Source organism: Bos grunniens, chromosome 11 (assembly GCF_055505025.1).
Source record: "Bos grunniens cultivar Pamir isolate PY7600 chromosome 11, Bosgru_T2T1.0, whole genome shotgun sequence".
Taxonomy (NCBI): domain Eukaryota; kingdom Metazoa; phylum Chordata; class Mammalia; order Artiodactyla; family Bovidae; genus Bos; species Bos grunniens.
Window position 1 is genome coordinate 50507830 of NC_141175.1, and position 22075 is coordinate 50529904.

The 22075-nt window shown below is 38.6% G+C and overlaps 2 pseudogenes; one reads left to right on the forward strand and one right to left on the reverse strand.

The window, feature by feature from the left end:
• Positions 1-3719: 3719 nt before the first annotated feature.
• LOC147363078 (etoposide-induced protein 2.4 homolog) lies at positions 3720-4622 on the forward strand (annotated as a pseudogene).
• Positions 4623-5070: 448 nt separating this feature from the next.
• Positions 5071-22075, reverse strand: part of LOC147363079 (ribonuclease H2 subunit B pseudogene) — a 62605-nt pseudogene continuing 45600 nt past the window's right edge.

Sequence of the window (22075 nt, forward strand, 5' to 3'; positions counted from 1 at the left end):
GTTGAGATACCCTTTATGCATAATTCATTATCACTGAACATAAAGCTATAGAAGTCAAAGAATGTGCTTTTAGGAGAGTGCAAGGAAGAGTTTATCATGGCTACAAATTCCAGATCAAAGGTGCTTGCGCACAAGATGATGTTGATCCTAAAGATTTTCACCAAATATACTCAAAGGTTTAGAGTAATGCACTTGAGAATAGTATAATAAATAAAAGAATATCTCAGCAGGTAAAGTGATTATATAACATATAATCAAAGTTAAGTATTAGAGCTAGCGTACAATATCTGAGGTGAAAATATTCTCTGGATAAACTCTATAGTAGAATGGTAAAGACTTAGTGAACTTGAAGACAGATTAACAAAAATTATCCTACCTGAAAAGAGATTCAAAAACAATTGAAACATTTGGAAAAAGGTTCAGGGATCCTTATGAGGCAGTAAGAAAAGACTGACAATATGAATATTTGTCAATTGTGTTAGTAACATATATTATACATATACATACATACTGTATATATATAAAGTATAATTGATAGTAAGTCCTAGAAGAAGATAAATTTCCCTGATAGCTCAGTTGGTAAAGAATACACATGCAATGCTGATTTGATTCCTTAGAAGACAGACAATAGGTCAAATAAAATATTGTATTTAAAGAATATCAGGCAAAATGTTCCCAAATTTAGTGAAATATTTAAATTTAAATAATAATAAACAAAAGAACTTTGCATTCCCTAGATAAACTACACTTGGTCATGATATTGTTTGCTTTGAAATTCTGATAATTTAAAATATAGATATCTGTGCTTATGACAGATATTAGTCTATTTTTATTTTCCTGTAATGTCTTTAGTGTGATTATCTGAGAAATTCTGACCTTGTTAAGGACAGTTGAAAACTGTCCCCTTCTTATCTGAGTTCATAGTTTTTGTAGAATAAGTATTGTTTCCTTTATAAATATTTTGTAAAATTAGGCAGAGTTTTCCATCAAATCCAGGACTTTTATTTATTAATAAGAATTTATTTCTTTAATATATACTACTTATGTATAATTTTTAATGTGAAATATGATACTCTGTCTTTTGAGAATTTTCTATTTTATAAAAAGTATCAAATTTACACACACAGAGTTGTTTTTAGTATTCATTAATTCTGTTTACTCTTTCTGTGGTAGAGATAGACTCAATTTTATTTTTAATATTTATGATCTGTGCTTTTTTTTTCTTGGTTAATGTGGTTAGAGGTTTATCAATTTCATTAATTATTTTCAAAGAACCAGGCTTGATTAATTAATATTCTGTATTGTGCTTTTAGTTTTCAGTTTCTGCTGTTATATTTACTATTCCCTTCCTTATTCTTGCCTTGAGTTTAATTTGCTCCTCTTTTTCCAGTTTCTTGATGTGGGACCTTAGATCAATGAATTGAGACCTGTGTGTCTTTGTAACATAAGCCTGAAATGTTATAACTTTTCAGTAATGATGACTACCAAATGAAGATATGTTGCATCTTCATTTTCAACCAACTCAAAATATATTCTAATTTTTTTGTGATTTTATTTTTGAACCATGGTGTATTTAGAAGTGTGTTGCTTTAACTTAAAATATTAATATTTGAGATTTTCCATAAATTTATCTGTTATCAATATTTAGATTAATCTGTTTTAATCTGGAGAAAAAACACTTCATATAATTTAATTTTTTCAATTTGCTAAGCTTTGTTTTATGACTCAGAAAAATGTTCTGTTTGTGAATGTTCCAGGTGAACATATTTTAAAATGCATATTTGGCTGCTGTGGGTGGAGTGTTCTGTACATGTTAACTTATAAGTCGTTACGGTTGTTCAGGGCTTCTATATATATAATTGCACTGATTTTCTATGTACTAGTTCTACTGTTTTTCTACTAATTACTGAAAGGTAATGTTAAACAGGAAGTTAGGCATGAGTAAGGAGGGGTGGCCTAGCTAAAAAAAGATTCAAGCTGATCTCTAAACCCCACCCCAGACACGCCCCAACATGGCCCAGAAGAGCTCAGAGATATGCTACAAAATAAGCATAGAGATGCGTCCAACTCTGACGTTTGTGCCCCAGATGCACAGTGGATACAAATAACTACAGGGGCTTCTCCAACTCCCGCATATGCACCCTTGATGCACAGCTGTGTCCTCAGGTGACCTTAGGCAGCAGGGAGCCAATTAAAGGTTCATAAATATCTATATATGCACACATCTGATTATAACAGATTGAATTATGGTAAAGACATGTACAATAGAGCTGTGGTTATGTAACTTGCAGAAAAAGTGAAAGTCGCTCAGTCATGTCCTACTCTTTGCGACCCCATGGACTTATAGTCCATGGAATTCTCTACTCACAGGAGTGGGTCGCCTTTCCCTTCTCCTGGAGATCTTCCCGACACAGAGATTGAACCCAGGTCTCCCGCATTGCAGGAAGATTATTTACCAAATGAGCCACAAGAGAATTCCAAGATTATTGGAATGGGTAGCCTATCCCTTCTCCAGAGGGTCCTCCCTACCCAGGAATCAAACTGGGGTCTCCTTCATTACAGACTGTCAATCAAAACTCTCAGTCCTCGCCTACCTGGATGAACATCTAAAAGCCCTGTCTTGAAAAACCTGCATACCTCATCATTCTGGCGCCAGAGCCTCTCTTGGCTTGGTCCCACCTCTCTGCTGAGGTGTTCTTTATGTTCTTCCTTCTATAAACCAGGGTCCAGTGCCTCTCTTGGCTTGGTCCATCTCTCCCTTGAGCTGTTTTTCCAGTTGTTTCTTCAATAATCTTGTTTTTGCCATGGGTAAGACTTCAGATTACTCTTTGCATCCTTACCAAGAACAGAGGCCCATAGGGGAGGGTTCTTTTCAATGCTCCCTATATTCACTAATAAGTAACACACACACACACACACACACACACATATATATATAAGTAATATATATAACATATATATTTGCATATATCATGATGAATTTGTCTATTTTGCTTTGCATTCTTTCAGTTTTGCAATTTGGGGAATTTTTTCTTAGTTGCTTTCACTTTTAATGTTGTTATATATTCATTGAAAATTGATTTCTTTATCCTTGAATAACAATCTTCTGGACCTAGTACTTTTTGTATCAAAATCTGTTTATTCCCATATTAATATAAATATTCCAGCTTTTTAAAAAAGTAGATTGGATTTTTCCATCATTTCAGTTTAACTCATGTATATCTTTATAATTAAAGTGGGTTTCTTATAAACAGCATATAGGTGGATTTTTTTCCACTTTGAAAATATTTACCTTTTATTGCTGTGTTTAGACAGTATACCTTAATGGAGTCATTGAGGCTCGTGATTAAAATTTATCTAACTGCTAGTTGTTTTTCTATTAGTTGCATCAGATTTTGTCTTTTGTGTTCTTTTGGATTGATTATTTTTAATTCCTTTTTTCTCCACAGTTGGCTTAATATTTTTCTCTTTTAAAAATTGTAGGGGCCCCATGTGGTCTGTGCATGCCGAATGGAGATGACAGTGGCCTGAGTGGAAGCCAGAGTACCAGTACAGAATGATGCTGAAGAGCCTAGTGGACCTTTGGTGGCCAAGGGCAAGGCTGGAGAAGGGTCTGGCCCAGTAGAACCATAGCAGCAAAGCTGCCAAGTCCTTCATGATGAAAGATTTGGAGACACTTCTATCTCCTTTGTATAATTGATAGGTTGGATGGTGAAGAGATGGCTGACGGTGTCAAAACCTTTCTGCAGGGCCTTTCCAGGGGGAATCAAAGACTCCATCTGGGGAATTTCTATTAATACCATCTCAAAGCTAGATGCTTGAATTCAGCAAGAGAGAGAGGAACAGTGGAAAAAGAACAATTAGGATCCTGGCTCAGAGGAGAGTCCAGAGTATAGTAAGGAAACAGGAGTGTGAACCTGTATTGTCAGTAGAAATTTTCAATGCTGTACGTAGAATGGTGGCGTTGTTCTGGTTCAGTCTCCTCTTGTTTTATCGAGTGTTTGTTCCTGTGCTTAGTCATTAATGGCCCAAATTACTGGTGAGCCATCACGAAATGGGGACGTTTGTTTGCAGTTGGAATGCTTCCTCACATCAAATTTCATTGTTGTTTGGGTGCTCCTCCTGTTTGTGTTTAGCAAAGCTGTGAACCCTATTTTGTTTCAGGACATTATTGAGCTGGCATTTGAGGTATCAGAGAGGAAGCCTCACCCATTCCCTAGCATTAGCCGAATAATAGTTGATACGCTCTTCAACATTGTGCTGTGGGCTCTCTTCCTTCTCCAGAGGATGTTTGTGAGTCTCTTTCCCATCCATCTTGCTGGTCAGCTGGTTGGCCTCCTATATACATCTCTTCTCTACTCACTACACTTCTTCGAATATCATTGGTTCAATAAAGGAACTGAAATACACCAGTGGTTGTCAAACATAAAAAAAATGGGCTTTACTACTTTGGATTCAGTTTGCCCTTGATTTTCTCACAGTGATGAAGTCCTCCTACACAGTCAATGGATGCCTCTTGTCTGTCCTCTTTCCTTTATTCATTATCAGCACCAATGAAGCAAAGATCTCTGCAAAAGCATATCTTTTCCAATTGCACCTCTTCTCCTTGGTGGTTTTCTTAAGCAACAGAGTCCTCCATAAGATGGTCTACCTGCAGTCTGCCCTCAGTAGCTCCACTTCTGCAGAGAAGTTCCCCTCACCTCACCCATCTCCTGCAAATTCAGGGACCTGCTGCTGGTCCCTGGAGTCATCTGCCATCCAGTGGAGATGGGTGAGACAGGAAGGATTCCATGGCAGTTCTTTACCTTGTTCACCTCCCCAACCAGGGAAGGCAGGACCCACTGTGCCAAGGGCCCTGTGCACATTCCAGTCTCTCTGAGGAATGGGGATTTTTGTCTCTGGTGCAGGTAAGGCAGAATCTCCCTGCATGGATTTTAAACACCAGTGAAAAGTGAAAGGACCACAAGTTTTTCTGCAGCTCTTTTCTAGCATCTGCCAGCCCCACACCTGGACTGATTTCAGGACTTTTCCTCCCTGTGCCATTTAACCTCTCACTTGTCTTTCCTGTCTTCAACCACCCTTGAATGAATGAACTTTTGTAATTCTAGCCGTTGTATTCTGTGGACCTGTTACTTTTGTCTTCTGCAAAGCACATATATTGGATGTGGGAGGGAAAAGAGACTGCTGCTTCAGATCACTCCCTTTATAGCCATCACTGTCTTGTTTTCTGTAACTTGGATTAGACTTGGATTTCTTGCTCCACTGCAAAAAAAAAAAAAAAAAAAAAGAGAGAGAGACTGAGGAGATTGCACAGTATTAAAGATCTCACAGTCAGATTTGCTGGGTTTTGAGGAGTGATTTTCCTTCTTTGCCTCAAAAGAGAAAAAGACTTTCCCCCACCCCCAGTTGTACATTTAAAGACCTTCCAACTGTAAAAGTGAAGAGTGAAATTGTTAGTCTCTCAGTTGTGTCTGACTCTTTGCAACCCCATGGACTGTGGCCCACCAGAATCCTCTGTCTATGGAATTTTCCAGCCTAGAATACTGGAGTGAGTAGCCATTCCCTTCTTCAGAGGATCTTCCTGACCCAGGGATTGAACCTAGGTCTCCAGCATTGCAGGTAGATTCTTTGCTGCAAATAGAAGCAAATGTAATTAAAATTACATTTCCAAAATCTTTTTTGCTTTATGTTGTTGTTGTTCAGTCACTAAATTGTGTCTGACTCTTTGCAACCCCATGGACTGCAGCACATTAGGCTTCCCTGTCCTTTACTATCTCCCTGAGTTTGCTCAGACTCATGTCACCTGAGCTGGGGATGCCATCCAACCATCTCATCTGTCACTCCTTTTCCCTCCTGCCCTCTATCTTTCACAGTATCAGGGTTTTTTCCCCAATGAGTCAGGTGGCTGAAGTATTGGAGCTTCCGATTTAGCATCAGTCCTTCCAATGAATATTCAGGATTGATTTCCTTTAGGATTGACTGGTTTGATTTCCTTGCAGCCTAAGGGACTCTCAAGAGTCTTCTTCAGCACCACAGCTTGAAATCATCAGTTCTACAGCACTCAGCCTTCTTTATGTGCAACTCTCACATCTATACCTGACTACTGAAACACCATAGCTTTGCCTATGTGGACCTTTGTCTTCAAAGTGATGTCTCTGATTTTTACCATGCTGACTAGTTTTGTCATAGATTTTCTTCCAAGGAGCAAGCATCTTTTAATTTTATGGCTGCAGTCACCATCCACAGTAATTTTGGAGCACAAGAAAATAAAATCTGTCACTGTTTTCCACTCCCCTCCCATATATTTACCATGAAGTAATGAGACCAGATGCCATGATCTTTGTGTTTTGAATGTTGAGTTTTAAACCTGTTTTTTCACTCTTCTCTTTTACCCTCATCAAGAGGCTTTTTAGTTCATCTTCACTTTCTGCCATTAGAGTGGTATCATCTGTGTATCTTAAGTTTGTTATATTTCTGCCACCAATCTTGATTCCAGCTTGTGATTCATCCATCTTGGCATTTTGCGTGGTGTACTCTACATAAAAGTTAAATAAGCAGTGTGACAGTATACAGCCTTGACCTACTCCTTTCCCAGTTTTTGCCATGTAAAGTAACATAATTAAGCAAGTAAAATTCATATTTACAAGTCTTGCTCACATTCAAGCAGTGAGAATTACACAAGATTTGTCAACTAGTGGACAGAAATATGACGTTTTCTTAGAATTCGTTCTATAGAGAATCTCACTATTACATAATCTTATTTCTGTCTTCCCATCATTTCAGTTTTTTTTTTTTTCTATTTTTGACTTTTTTCTCAACTGAGAGAATTCCTGTAGAGAGTAAATAGTCATTGCTCTTTATATTTACTCCAGGGCTGAGAATTTCTATGTAATACTAATCTCTCAAAGTAATCATCATCTCCTAAATTTCTCAATAACAATGACACTGGGTTAGTAATTCCACAGGATGATCTATATAGTATCCAGATCCTAAATATATCATCTCAACAATGACTTTGGACAAATATCTTTTATTAGTTTCTTGGGGGTATAGTAATTGAGCACCACAAACTAGGTAGCTTAAACAACATGTCTGTCACATAGTCCTAGAGACTAGGATCTCAAAATCAAAATGTCAGCAGTGTTTTTTCTTTCTGAGAGCTGTGGGGGGAAAACCTATTCTATGCCTCTTCTTTACTTTGTGGTAGCCTTAGGCATTCGTTGCCTTATAGATGATGTTTCCCCTGTGTATTCATGTTATTTTCCTTCTCTGTATGCCTCTGTGTCCGAAATCACACTTTCCATAAGAAACCAGTCATAAAGGATTAAGGCCCACTATACTGATCTAATTCTGAGTTAATTACTGCTATAAAGACCCTGCTGCTACTAAGTCACTTCAGTTGCGTCCGACTCTGTGCGAACCTGTAGACGGCAGCCCACTAGGCTCCCCTGTCCCTGGGATTCTCCAGGCAAGAACACTGGAGTGGGTTGCCATTTCCTTCTCCAATAAAGACCCTATCTCTAGATAAGATGACATTCTGAGATACCTGGGATTAAGATCACAATTTTTTTTTTTTCCCCCCCAGGGGTAGACATAATTCAACCCATAAATATATCTCTTCGTGGTATTTTGGGAGAAATTTCTACTTGTGTGAAAATAAATAAAATGAGGAATGCCTCAGTTCAGTTCAGTCGCTCAGTCGTGTCCGACTCTTGGCGACCCCATGAATTGCAGCACGCCAGGCCTCCCTGTCTATCACCAACTCCTGGAGATCACTCAGACTCACGTCCATCTAGTCAGTGGTGCCATCTAGCCATCTCATCCTCTGTCGTCCCCTTCTCCTCCTGCCCCCAATTCCTCCCAGCATCAGAGTCTTTTCCAGTGAGTCAACTCTTCGCATGAGCTGGCCAAAGTACTGGAGTTCCAGCTTGAGCATCATTCCTTCCAAAGAAATCCCAGGGCTGATCTCCTTCAGAATGGACTGGTTGGATCTCCTTGCAGTCCAAGGAACTTTCAAGAGTCTTCTCCAACAGCACAGTTCAAAAGCATCAGTTCTTCGGCGCTCAGCCTTCTTCACAGTCCAACTCTCACATCCATACATGACCACAGGAAAAACCATAGCCTTGACTGGATGAACCTTTGTTGGCAAAGTAATGTCTCTGCTTTTGAATATGCTATCCAGGTTGGTCATAAATTTTCTTCCAAGAAGTAAGTGTCTTTTAATTTCATGGCTGCAGTAACCATCTGCAGTGATTTTGGAGCCCAAACCTAGTTAGTCTTAAATTGCAAAACTGGTACCATAACATAAAATCCAATTTACAAAACGTGCATTAATATTAATGTTCACAGTTTGTTCTCTCTCTCCCTTTTTTTTTTCTTTTGGTTTCATAGTGCAAAGAATCATCAACTGGTATTGGTGAAACAGAAAAATAAAACAAAACCAAGACATAACAAAAAATTTCAAGTTGTTTAGCAACATCAAGTTGATTTTAAATAATTGTAGCATACAAAGGAAAACAAAATTTTCACTGTCATCTTAAATATTTACATTACAGCATCTATGATAAAACCAGTTTTAATACATACATACAAGCATTTAAATATATTTGACTCTCAAATGTCAAAATTTGAAGAAAATGTCAAGCTTTTTATTGTTCTGAATAGACAGTTTCTTTGTATAACAAACACGCCAGTTTCTTAAATAGACTATGTAAGTATTTATAGACCAAACTTTAGTAGATTCACAACAAGATTCTTGCTTCTCAGGAAATAATATTCTTTACCTGATAAGATTTGATCCTTTCTCAGACAAGGAAAACTTTCCATTCATATGGTTTCAGTTGAAAAATTTTGAAGAATTTAGTATAATATATTTCTAGTCTGAGTCCTGTACCTGGAGTGTTTTTCAGCTCCCAGGCTCATATTGCTACAAATGTCCTTTTGTTACTTTACCCTGTGGGAAGATGTTCCTCTCAAAGCATTAATAGCTAACCTTCTTATGTAATACAGTAAAAGGAAAATCACAAAAAGAAACATGTAAAATTTATTTCTCATCATTTTATCCCCAGAAATATATATATAATATTCTTATTCCATTCTGACTAGGTGGTATCACTCAGAGACAACTTGGAGTTGAAGTTGAGTTTACCAGCTTAATTGATTTCTTTAGGTCATTACCCCTGAATGCAGATTTTTCTACATTCAAGGAGTATGAAAAAAATATTTGAAAAGGAGAAAGAAGGCAGGAAGAAAGGAAGAGGGAAGGAGGAAAAATATGAATCCCAACCTTCCTAGCAAAAATAATCAGGGCATGGAACCCCTTTACCTGCCTGTTCTCTGAGATTGCCATTTCAGCCTTCCCCTTCTTTTTTTTCAGTAGAATTCATATTATCAAATAAAATTGATTTAAAAAAATCTATTTTCCCATTACCCAAAAAGTTGCTGAAATGTATGTTTTTGTCATTGTGCATTTTTGGCAAGTGAGTCATTTAGGCAATCACTTAACTTTACTTGGGTTCTGTAACCCAAATGAAGCATGCCGGCTGCAACGGATCTCACAGAAGCGTGCCCGAAAGGAGCTACCCCATGTCGGAGGTCAGGGACGGTGGCCAAGAGGAGGTACCCAACGTCCAAGGTCAGGATCAGTGGCCGAAAGTGCCAGGCTGCGATGGCGCAGGAGCGGCCAAGAGGAGTTACCCCACGCCCGAGGTCAGGGGCTGTGGCTTAGAGGAGCAACCCCACGTCCAAGGAGTGGTGGCTGCCCGAGTGCAGGAGGGCCAAGAGGAGCTACTCCACATTCAAGGTAAGGAGGGGCGGAGGTGAGGAGATACCCCTCCTCCAAGGTAAGGAGCAGCAGCTGCTCTTTGCTGGAACAGCCATGAAGAGATACTCCACGTACAAGGTAAGAGAAATACAAGTTAAGATGGTAGGTATTGTGAGAGGGCATCAGAAGGCAGATGCACTGAAACCTTAATCACAGAAAACTAGTCAATCTAATCTCATGGACCACAGCCTTGTCTAACTCAATGAAACAAAGCCAAGCCCTGTGGGGCCACTCAAGATGGGTGGGTCATGGTGGAGAGGTCTGACAGAATGTGGTCCACTGGAGAAGGGAATGACAAACCACTTCAGTATTCTTGCCTTGAGAACTCCATGAACAATATGAGAAGGCAAAATGATAGGATACTGAAAGAGGAACTCCCCAGGTCAGTAGGTGCCCAATATGCTACTGGAGATCAGTGGAGAAATAACTTAAGAAAGAATAAAGGGATGGAGTCAAAGCAAAAGCAATACCTAGTTGTGGATGTGACTCGTGATAGAAGCAAGGTCGGATACTGTAAAGAGCAATATTGCATAGGAACCTGGAATGTTAGATCCATGAATCAAGGCAAATTGGGAGTGGTCAAACAAGAGATGGCAAGAGTGAACGTCGACATTCTACAAATCAGAGAACTAAAATGGACTGGAATGGATGAATTTAACTCAGATGAGCATTATATCTACTATTGCGGGAAGGAATCCCTTAAAAGAAATGGAGTAGCCATCATGGTCAACAAAAGAGTCTGAAATGCAGTACTTGGATGCAGTCTCAAAAACGACGGAATGATGTCTGTTTGTTTCCAAGGCAAACCATTCAATATCACAGTAATCCAAGTCTATGCCCCAACCAGGAACGCTGAAGAAGCTGATTTTGAATAGTTCTATGAAGACTTACAAGACCTTTTAGAACTAACACCCAAAAAAGATGTCCTTTTCATTATAGGGGACTGGAATGCAAAAATAAGAAATCAAGAAACACCTGGAGTAACAGGCAAATTTGGCCTTGGAATACAGAATGAAGCAGGGTAAAGGTTAATAGAGTTTTGCCAAAAGAACACACTGGACATAGCAAATACCCTCTTCCAACAACACAAGAGAAGACTCTACACATGGACATCACCAGATGTTCAACACTGAAATCATATTGATTATATTCTTTGGAGCCAAAGATGGAGAAGCTCTATACAGTCAGCAAAAACAAGACTGGGAGCTGACTGTGGCTCAGATCATGAGCTCCTTATTGCCAAATTCAGACTTAAATTGAAGAAAGTAACGAAAACCACTAGACCATTCAGATATGACCTAAATCAAATCCCTTATGATTATACAGTGAAAGTGAGAAATAGATTTAAGGGACTAGATGTGACAGACAGAGTGCCTGATGAACTATGGTCAGAGGTTCGTGACACTGTACAGGAGACAGGGATCAAGACCATCCCCATGGAAAAGAAATGCAAAAAAGCAAAATAGCTGTCTGGGGAGGCCTTACAAATAGCTGTGAAAAGAAGAGAAGTGAAAAGCAAAGGAGAAAAGGAAAGATATAAACATCTGAATGCAGAGTTCCAAAGAATAGCAAGAAGAGATAAGAAAGCCTTACTCAGCGATCAATGCAAAGAAATAGAGGAAAACTACAGAATGGGAAAGACGAGAGATCACTTTAAGAAAATTAGAGATACCAAGGGAATATTTCATACAAAGATGGGCTTGATAAAGGACAGAAATGGTATGAACCAAACAGAAGCAGAAGATATTAAGAAGAGGTGGCAAGAATATACAGAAGAACTATACAAAAAAGATCTTCATGACCCAGATGATCATGATGGTGTGATCACTGACCTAGAGCCAGACATCCTGGAATGTGAAGTCAAGTGGGCCTTAGAAAGCATCACTACAAACAAAGCTAGTGGAGGTGATGGAATTCCAGATGAGCTCTTTCAAATCCTGAAAGATGATGCTGTGAAAGTGCTGCACTCAGTATGCCAGCAAATTTGGAAAACTCAGCAGTGGCCAAAGGACTGGAAAAGGTCAGTTTTCATTCCAATCCCAAAGAAAGGTAATGCCAAAGAATCCTCAAACTGCTGCACAATTGCACTCATCTCACACACTAGTAAAGTAATGCTCAAAATTCTCCAAGCCAGGCTTCAGCAATACATGAACCACAAACTTCCAGATGTTCAAGCTGGTTTTAGAAAAGGCAGAGGAATTAGGGATCAAATTGCCAACATCCTCTGGATCATGGACAAAGGAAGAGATTTCCAGAAAAACGTCTATTTCTGCTTTATTGACTATGCCAAAGCCTTTGACTGTGTGGATCATAATAAACTGGAAAATTCTGAAAGAGATGGGAACACCAGACCAACTGACCAGCCTCTTGAGAAACCTATATGCAGGTCAGGAAGCAACAGTTAGAACTGGACATGGAACAACAGACTGGTTCCAAAATGAAAAAGGTGTACACCAAGGCTGTATATTGTCATCTTGCTTATTTAACTTATATGCAGAGTTCATCTTGAGAAACGCTGGGCTGGACGAAGCACAAACTGGAATCAAGATTGCCAGGAGAAATATCAATAACCTCAGATATGCAGATGACACCACCCTTATGGCAGAAAGTGAAGAGGAACTAAAAAGCCTCTTGATGAAAGTGAAAGAGGAGTGTGAAAAAGTTGGCTTAAAACTCAACATTCAGAAAACGAAGATCATGGCATCTGGTCCCATCACTTCATGGGAAATACATGGGGAAATAGTGGAAACACTGTCAGACGTTATTTTTAAGGCTTCAAAATCACTGCAGATGGTGACTGCAGCCATGAAATTAAAAGACGCTTACTCCTTGGAAGAAAAGTTATGACCAACCTAGATAGCATATTCAAAAGCAGAGACATTACTTTGCCAACAAAGGTCCGTCTAGTCAAGGCTATGGTTTTTCCAGTGGTCATGTATGGATGTGAGAGTTGGACTGTGAAGAAAGATGAGCGCTGAAGAATTGACGCTTTTGAAGTGTGATGTTGGAGAAGAGTCTTGAGAGTCCCTTGGACTGCAAGGAGATCCAACCAGTCCATCCTGAAGGAGATCAGCCCTGGGATTTCTTTGGAAGGAATGATGCTAAAGCTGAAACTCCAGTACTTTGGCCAGCTCATGCGAAGAGTTGACTCATTGGAAAAGACTCTGATGCTGGGAGGGATTGGGGGCAGGAGGAGAAGGGGAGGACAGAGGATGAGATGGCTGGATGGCATCACTGACTCGATGGACGTGAGTCTGCGTGAACTCAGGGAGTTGGTGATGGACAGGGAGGCCTGGCTTGCTGCAATTCATGGGTTTGCAAAGAGTCGGACAGGACTGAGCGACTGAATTGAACTGATGCAATATTGCTCTTTACAGTATCGGACCTTGCTTCTATCACCAGTCACATCCGCAACTGGGTGTTGTTTTTGCTTTTGCCCCATCCTTCCATTCTTTCTGGAATTATTTCTCCATTGATCTCCAGTAGCATATTGGGCACCTACCGACCTGAGGAGTTCATCTTTCAGTGTCCTATATTTTTGCCTTTTCATACTGTTCATGGGGTTCTCAAGGCAAAGAATCCCTTCTCCAGTGGATCACATTCTGTCAGACCTCTCCACCATGACCCGTCCATCTTCAGTGACCCCACATGGCATGGCACAGTTTCATTGAGTTAGACAAGGCTGTGGTTCATGTGATCAGATTGGCTAGTTGTCTGTGACTGTGGTTTCAGTCTATCTGCCCTCTCTCTGCACCTACCATCTTACTTGGGTTTCTCTTACCTTGGACGTGAGGTATCTCTTCATGGCTTTTCCAGCAAAACACAGCCGATGCTTCTTACCTTGAAAGTGGGGTATCTCCTTTCTGCCACTGCTCCTGACCTTGGACGTGGGATAACTCCTCTTGGCCACCATTCCTCATCTTGGACGTGGGGTAGCTCCTCTTGGACACTTTTGTGCCACACAGCCACCACTCTTGCCACAAAGAAACGCAATGCCAAAGAATGCTGAAAGTATCGCACAATTGCACTCATCTCACACTCTAGTAAAGTAACGCTCAAAGTTCTCCAAGCCAGGCTTCAGCAATACGTGAAGTGTGAACTTCCAGATGTCCAAGCTGGTTTTAGAAAAGGCAGAGGAACCAGAGATCAAACTGCTAACATCCGCTGGATCATCGAAAAAGCAACAGAGTTCTAGAAATATATCTATTACTGCTTTATTGACTATGCCAGTCTTTGACTGTGTGGATCACAATAAACTGTGGAAAATTCTGAAAGAGATGGGAATATCGAAAGAGGTGGGAATACCGGACCACCTGACCTGCCTCTTGAGAAACCTGTATGCAGGTCAGGAAGCAACAGTTAGAACTGGACATGGAACAACAGACTGGTTCCAAATAGGAAAAGGAGTACATTAAGGCTGTATATTGAAACCTTGCTTATTTAACTTATATGCAGAGTACATCATGAGAATCGCTGGGCTGGAGGAAACACAAGCTGGAATCAAGATTGCTGGGAGAAATATCAGTAACCTCAGATATACAGATTACACCATCCTTATGGCAGAAATCGAAGAACTAAAGGGCCTCTTGATGAAAGTGCAAAAGGAGAGTGAAAAAGTTGGCTTAAAGCTCAACATTCAGAAAACGAAGATCATGGCATCTGGTCCCATCACTTCATGGGAAATAGATGGGGAAACAGTGGAAATAGTGGCTGACTGTATTTTTTTGGACTCCAAAATCACTGCAGATGGTGAGTTGAGTGCAGCCATGAAATTAAAAGATGCCTACTTCTTGGAAGAAAAGTTATGACCAATCTAGACAGCATATTAAAAAGCCGAAACATTACTTTGTTGACAAAGGTCCATCTAGTCAAAGCTATGGTTTTTCCAGAAGTCATGTATGGATATGAGAATTAGACTATAAAGAAATCTGAGCACCGAAGAATTGATGCTTCTGAACTGTGGTGTTGGAGAAGACTCTTGAGAGTCCCTTGGACTGCAAGGACATCCAACCAGTCCATCCAAAAGAAGATCAGTCCTGGGTATTGATTGGAAGGACTGATGTTGAAGCTGAAACTCCAATACTTTGGCCACCTGTTGTGAAGAGCTGACTCATTTGAAAAGACCCTGATGTTGGGAAAGATTGAAGGCAGGAGCAGAAGGGGATGACAGAGCATGAGATTGCTGGATGGCATCACTGACTCAATGGACATGAGTTTAGGTGAACTCCGGGAGTTGGTGATAGACAGGGAGGCCTGGAGTGCTGTAGTTTATGGGGTCCCAAAGAGTAGGACATGACTGAGTGACTGAACTGAACTGAATCCCAATCATAGGGCTCCATCCTGATGACCTAGTTAACTCTCAAAGACACCCACTTCATAAAACCTTAACATTGGGAGTGAAACTTTTACCTTTATTTATTTTGAAGAAGACATAAACACCCAGTCTATATCAGAAACAGACACAGGAAGAATTGAAATTGCAGGTGGTACAAATTCAATGTGTAGAGTTAAGTCTCTGGATTTCTACCTTGATGGTCTTTCCTTTACACTATGGAGCCTTTGAAGATAGATGAGCAAAATAGTTTAAGCAAAAAACCCCCAAATCAACTTGTGAGCTTTAACAATCCTATTTATCATGTAATCATAATTACATTTACTAGAGAGCTGTCAAACTCCACTTGACTTCATTCATGTGTAGGCACAACGTTTTCCTGCCCCCTGAGCTGAGAGGTGAGTGAGCTGTCCATGTAAACCCTTCTCTTTTACTGATGTACTGTCACGTAGTTTCCTTTCTGACATATTGAAAATAAAGATCGAACTAAATTGGGTACAATCACTCCAGAAGAAAATCAATATTCCTGCTCTTTTTCCCCTTATGGATAATTCCTTTCAAGGATTGGGCATAGCTTCTCCAGGATGAGTAGAAATGCATCCTACAATACAGGTTTTAAAAGGAGCTTTGCATCAGCAAGATTCCATAATTAATTAACTGAATTGGGTAATTTACTCTTCTTAACAGAATATCCTATAATCAACCCACATTTTTTTCTAGCCCCAGCTGTGATTTAACTAGCAATTCTGATTAATAATTACTCTAAATTCACTCAGATATTCACTGTCAGATATTGCCTACCCATATTCTTATGATTAATTTTGACTTAACTATGTTATTCTGTTTTAAATTCAATTTCACTGTTACGCTTGAAGAATTTTCTTCTGGTACAACACCCTTGATTTTATTTCAGATATATTCAGCTTTACAGAACAAGTGTCTTCTAGAGTTCACTTGACTATTTGCTAAATCATAGCCATTTATGATACTGTCTGTTGATCTTCTAATTTATTGGCTGTGCATTGCTATTTGAAATAAAATAATATGCATACAGATATGTCATGGATGCATGTCCACACTCTTAACAAATTATCAATATTAATTGGATGCCTATTATGTGCTCAGCACAGCACTCAATGAGCTACAAAAAACACTTCAAAGGACATAAAAAGGCTGAATCATCAAAATAAATACTTGAAACAACAGTAAAAGTAAATAAAATATATTTAAGTGATAATTAAATGATATAGTAATAGCATTATATTTTACCCCTGTGTTGAACATTTAGATCAGATCAGATCAGTCGCTCAGTCGTGTCCGACTCTTTGCGACCCCATGAATCGCAGCACGCCAGGCCTCCCTATCCATCACCAACTCCCGGAGTTCACCCAGACTCACGTCCATCGAGTCAGTGATGCCATCCAGCCATCTCATCCTCTGTCCTCCCCTTCTCCTCCTGCCCCCAATCCCTCCCAGCATCAGAGTCTTTTCCAATGAGTCAACTGTTCGCATGAGCTGGCCAAAGTACTGGAGTTTCAGCTTTAGCATCATTCCTTCCAAAGAAATTCCAGGGCTGATCTCCTTCAGAATGGACTGGTTGTATCTCCTTGCAGTCCAAGGGACTCTCTAGAGTCTTCTCCAACACCACAGTTCAAAAGCATCAAGTCTTCCGTGCTCAGCCTTCTTCACAGTCCAACTCTCACATCCATACATGACCACTGGAAAAACCATAGCCTTGACTAGACAGATTTTGTTGGCAAAGTAATGTCTCTGCTTTTGAATATGCTATCTAGGTTGGTCATAACTTTTCTTCCAAGGAGTAAGCGTCTTTTAATTTCATGGCTGCAGTCACCATCTGCAGTGATTTTGGAGCCCAGAAAAATAAAGTCTACATTAGCGGACATTATTCCTCTGTTATTACCTTATAAACACACTAGGAATGTAATAATCTATAAAGTCATAGTAGCATTGGAGTATGATGTCTGCTTTTTGAAAAATAACCTTTCAACTTCTGTAATTATTATTTTTGAGAATATATGCTAAACAATCAGTACAAATAGTTCTACAAAAGCTTTCTCTAAGAGCAGTATTCTTTATAATCTCAAGCCCCCAATTATCCTAGGTCACACAAACATAATTTATATTAAAATTTGGTTGCATTTTGGGAGCAAAAGTTCTCTAATATGAATATGGATTTTTATCATGGAAACAATGCCACAGTGGTGGAGGTAGTTTAGTCACTAGGTCATGTCCAACTTTTTGCAACCCCATGAACTCTAGCCTGCCAGGCTCCTCTGTCCATGGGATTCTCCAGGCAAGAATACTGGAGTGGGTGGCTATTTCCTCCTCCAGGGATCTTCCCGACCCAGAGATTGAACACTTGGCAGGCAGATTCTTTACCACTGAGCCACTGGGGAAGCTCAAAATAATGTCATATGGTTTCTAAGTACAATGAACTTCATGGAAATGATGATGATGATGATGATGATGGATGGTGATCTTATTTTTTACTTAAGTTGTTTCTGTTTTGTGTTTTTGTTTTTTTTTTTCTTTAGACATTATTCAAAACCAGACCACTTCTGTGGGCTTTGCTTGGTATGTTTTGCTTGGTTGATTGGCTGATTTGTTTTCTAAATGATTGTGATGGCTTATAGTACTAATTTTTCAAAAATTTCCAGAAAATATGCTTGTCACAATATATGCTGGGGAATTAACTATATTTGGATTCCTATTGGAGTCATTTCAAGTGTTTCCCAAGAATCCCTTTAGCTTTGGCTGCAAATACTACCAGTTAGTTTTTGGTGTTTATGTTCTTGAGCCATGGGGTGCCCACATATTAAAACAGCATTATTATGGGAGTTTCTGGGAGAGTGTTTTTAGACGAAGTTAACTTTAAAAATAAGTGAATTGATTCAAACAGACAGCCCTCCCTAAAGTAGATGATCCTCATCCAATCAGCTGAAGGCTTGAATAGAACAAAAAGGCAGACTCTCCCCCAAGTAAGAGAGAATTCCTGCCTGATTGCCTTCAAACTGGAACATCATTTTTTCCCCACCTTCTGACTGAAAATAAAACATTGGCCTTTCCTGCATCTTGGGACCAAAACAGCACCAACAGCATCAGCTGCTCAGGTGTTTCCAGCTTATCTGCTTACCCTGTAGATCTTAAAAACTTGTCAGCCTTCATAATCATGTGAGGTAATTCTTTATTATAAATCAGCCTCTCTCTCTCTCTTCTGTTTCTGTTCTATTTGTCCAGAAAATTCTAACTAATATTTATTCTTTGGCTCAACTCTGAAGGACATTACAGTAGTGTTTTCAAAAATACATTTTAAGTAAATTCATCAAATATTATATGAAGATAGTATTTTTTCTCAATTGTCATTTAAAGCATATGAGTCTGCTTGACATTATATAATTATTTTATAATTGATATTAGAGATCAAATTCCATTTCAAAACCTTTGCATAAATAAGGTGCAAAATTATATAAATTGTGTTTATTTCCCCATGCTTTTACCTAGTTATATTACAGAGAGAACTTCAAACGTGCTAAACTTTAGGAGGGTATATTTATTTTAAAGCTCTTTGTAAAATATCAGAATTGTTTTTGAAAAAGTCATTTATTTCTCTCAGTTTCTATGTAACATAAGTATATTTAATTAAAAATGCATCTTCCCAGAAGTAAACCATTTACTTTTAAGTTACCTAGGGTACAATAAAAATATTTTTGTATCCCCCAAGTAAGAATGCATAGCCATATGCCATAGGATCACAGTACAACTTTCATCAGCAATCACATCTCTCAGTCTTTAAATGTCAAATTAAATTGGCATTTAAGAAAATTGCTTCAGGATATATATCACATATCTTTTAAATACTAGTTGGTATTTTTAGCCATTATTTCATTACCATGAAATTGAGTACTAGTGTCCAATTAGACATTAATTACCAGTCTAAATATGGCTAATGTTCTAACCAGGATGTCACTAGGCATTTTAATTTTACTAAATTAAATGCAATGAAATTTAACTTTGCAGATTTCACAATTCAAATACACCTTTAATTATAAAGGTGTATTTGAATGGAAGAGAACAAATGTTCTCTCACCTTAAAATTCTGGTGAAATTAAACATGATTTTTAGTGGAATCACCCCAGGAGCTCAGAGGGGTGATGGTCCATTAGGTATCTTTCAGGAAATCTCCCACTCATCACTCTAAAACCTCCCCATGTTCAACAGAGCCACTGCTTCAACAACTTCAGCAGCAATAATACTAAATGTTGCAAATGTCTTTCTTTTATTAAACAAAGTATCCCCACTGTAATATTAGTCTTTTATTTCTGCCATTTGGAGCAGAGTAGAATGAATTTATTACTCTTCAAATATTTGATGACAAGTACTCTATTTTTCCCCTGTTTTATGTTCTCTGGCTTAGCTGGATATATGGCAGTATACCATCATCATTTTTGTTGCTCTCTTAGCAATCAGCATCCTTCTTAAAATGGGCGCCTCTGACATGGGAATGAAATCACTCCAAAGTCTTTCAATTCACATCCTTCTTTAACATAATAAACCATATCCTCTAAACATCTATCAGAAATACCCCTAAAGGCAAAGCAAGAGATGTCTTTGACATATTTTTATACCATAATATCATTTTAAGGAGTCTAATTGTTTTAAGGACCTTTAACTTGTGAACAACAGAAACGATATGTATAGTCAAAGCTATGGTTTTTCCAGTAATCATGGACGGATGTCAGAATTGGACCATAAAGAAGACCAATCACTGAAGAATTGATGCTTTCAAATTGTGGTTCTGGAGAAGATGCTTGAGAGTCCCTTATACTGCAAGGAGGTCAAACCAGTCAATCCTAAAAGAAATCAATCCTGACTATTCATTGGAAGGACTGTTGCTAAAGCTGAAGCTCCAGTATTTGGCCATGTGATGTGAAAAGCTGACTCATTGGAAAAGTCCCAGATGCTGGGAAAGTTGAAGGCAAAAGGACAAAGGGCTGGCAGAAGATGAGATGGTTAGATGGCCTCAGTGACTCAAGGGACATGAATTTGAGCAAACTCTGGGAGACAGTGGAGGACAGAGGAGCCTGGTGTGCTACAGTCCATTGGGTCACAAAAAGTAGGACATGACTTGCTGACAGAACAACAACAAACTAGGTACTGCAAATTTATTTTTCTCCTAAATTTCTACTTGTACAGATTAAAACAATAAAGTAAGTACTTAAATAAAACAAATAGGAAATTGCAAATATTGAAGCAATAACAATAACTCTTCTCTTGAGTCTATAGGCAAATTGTCCAGGAAGCTTACCTTTTCTCATCTCTTCCTTATCCTAATTTCGCTTGATTTAAATATATTGTTATATTGACACAACCAAGTTAACATGAATATGTTTTACCTTAAAGATTTTAATTGTTCTTACAAATGCTTCTTCTCATATCAAACATACACTAATATATTTTTCAAGATATTACACAGACAGTATAGCTGTAGAGAATCTGTGCATATGAAAATGTCTTTCAAATCTCAAATAAAGTTTTGTGGAATGTGGCACCCTTTGAACATAACCAATTTGGATGAAAACTAAAAATATCAGACTCATGAAAATGCTTGTTAATTTAAAAGAATGGGAACGATCAAAAGTATCAGATCAAGATTCCCTGACATGAAAGGAACTTACAAAAAGAAACAAGTAAATTTAAGTCTCCTATTTATTTTAAAGAATGTTTCTTGGGCCTGAAGGTCCTTGCAGCTACAAAGCATAATGACTCAGAAGTCAGGAGAGATTTCTCTGCTATGAAAACACAAATTGAAATTCAAAAATAAATTTGTGATAATGAATGGTGTAAAATTTATAATAGAAAACAAAAAATTAAACTCAGTGAATAAAGAGATGCATACAAAGTATCTAATGTAAATAGACTAAAGAGATAAATTCAATAAATAAATGTTACACATTTGAGAAAGAAAGATAAAGAAGTAAAGAGATAAATATTGATATCAATAATTGGAGAATCGTTTTTTTATTCTGAAGAAAAATAGTCATTACTATAAGTCAAACTCAATAGTAGAGGTTCCTATGAAATATTTTTACTGACTTATTTTAATTTCAAGATTAACAAAATAAATCCTACAAATGCCAAGAATAAACATAAAGGAATTAAAGAAAACAGAGAAACTGACAAAACATTTCATGGCAAAGGCAAGGGGAAAGAATCAGTCTGGAGCACAGTTCTAAGGTTCTGAGAGAAAAAAAAAGCAAAAAAACCCCAAAAGATTGTAAAGTAAAAAATTTCCATTATTCCATGGACCCTAGTGATGTCTTGAAAAGAATTACCAGACACAGAGTATCACAGAAATGAGTGAGTTCATTAACAAAGAGCAGAGATAATGTGGATGCTGCAAGCACAGCAGGCCAACCTCCTGACAGCCCAGGGAGAGCTGATGCTTTTTGTGGGTTAGTAGCCAATTTTTGTAGCCTGAAGACAAAGAAAATTGCTACTGGAAATTCCTTCTGGAAGGGTCACATAAGTTGATTAGTTCAGGAGCTATAGGGTGAGTACAGGGGTGAGTGTTTTTGCCTAATATGCCATCAAGGAGCTGACCAGTAATGGAGCTTACCTGTTGGTGAGGGGGAGGGCTCTCAGCAATGGTTACGGTGGGGCTCAGTCAGTTCCAGAGATGACCTTGGTACAGGGCTCTGCATGTGTGGCATTGATACAATACCTCTTACCTGTGACCTTGGTAAATGGTTCCATCGATTTAACCATATGTGGAAACTGCAGGAAAACAGATTACTTATATATCCTCCCCTCCAAGTTCTCAGAAATATTCTTCAGAGCTTATTGTTGTAACCTGCATTCTATGACTGACTGAGAGATCTAAGGACTCTGTGTCTAGTAGG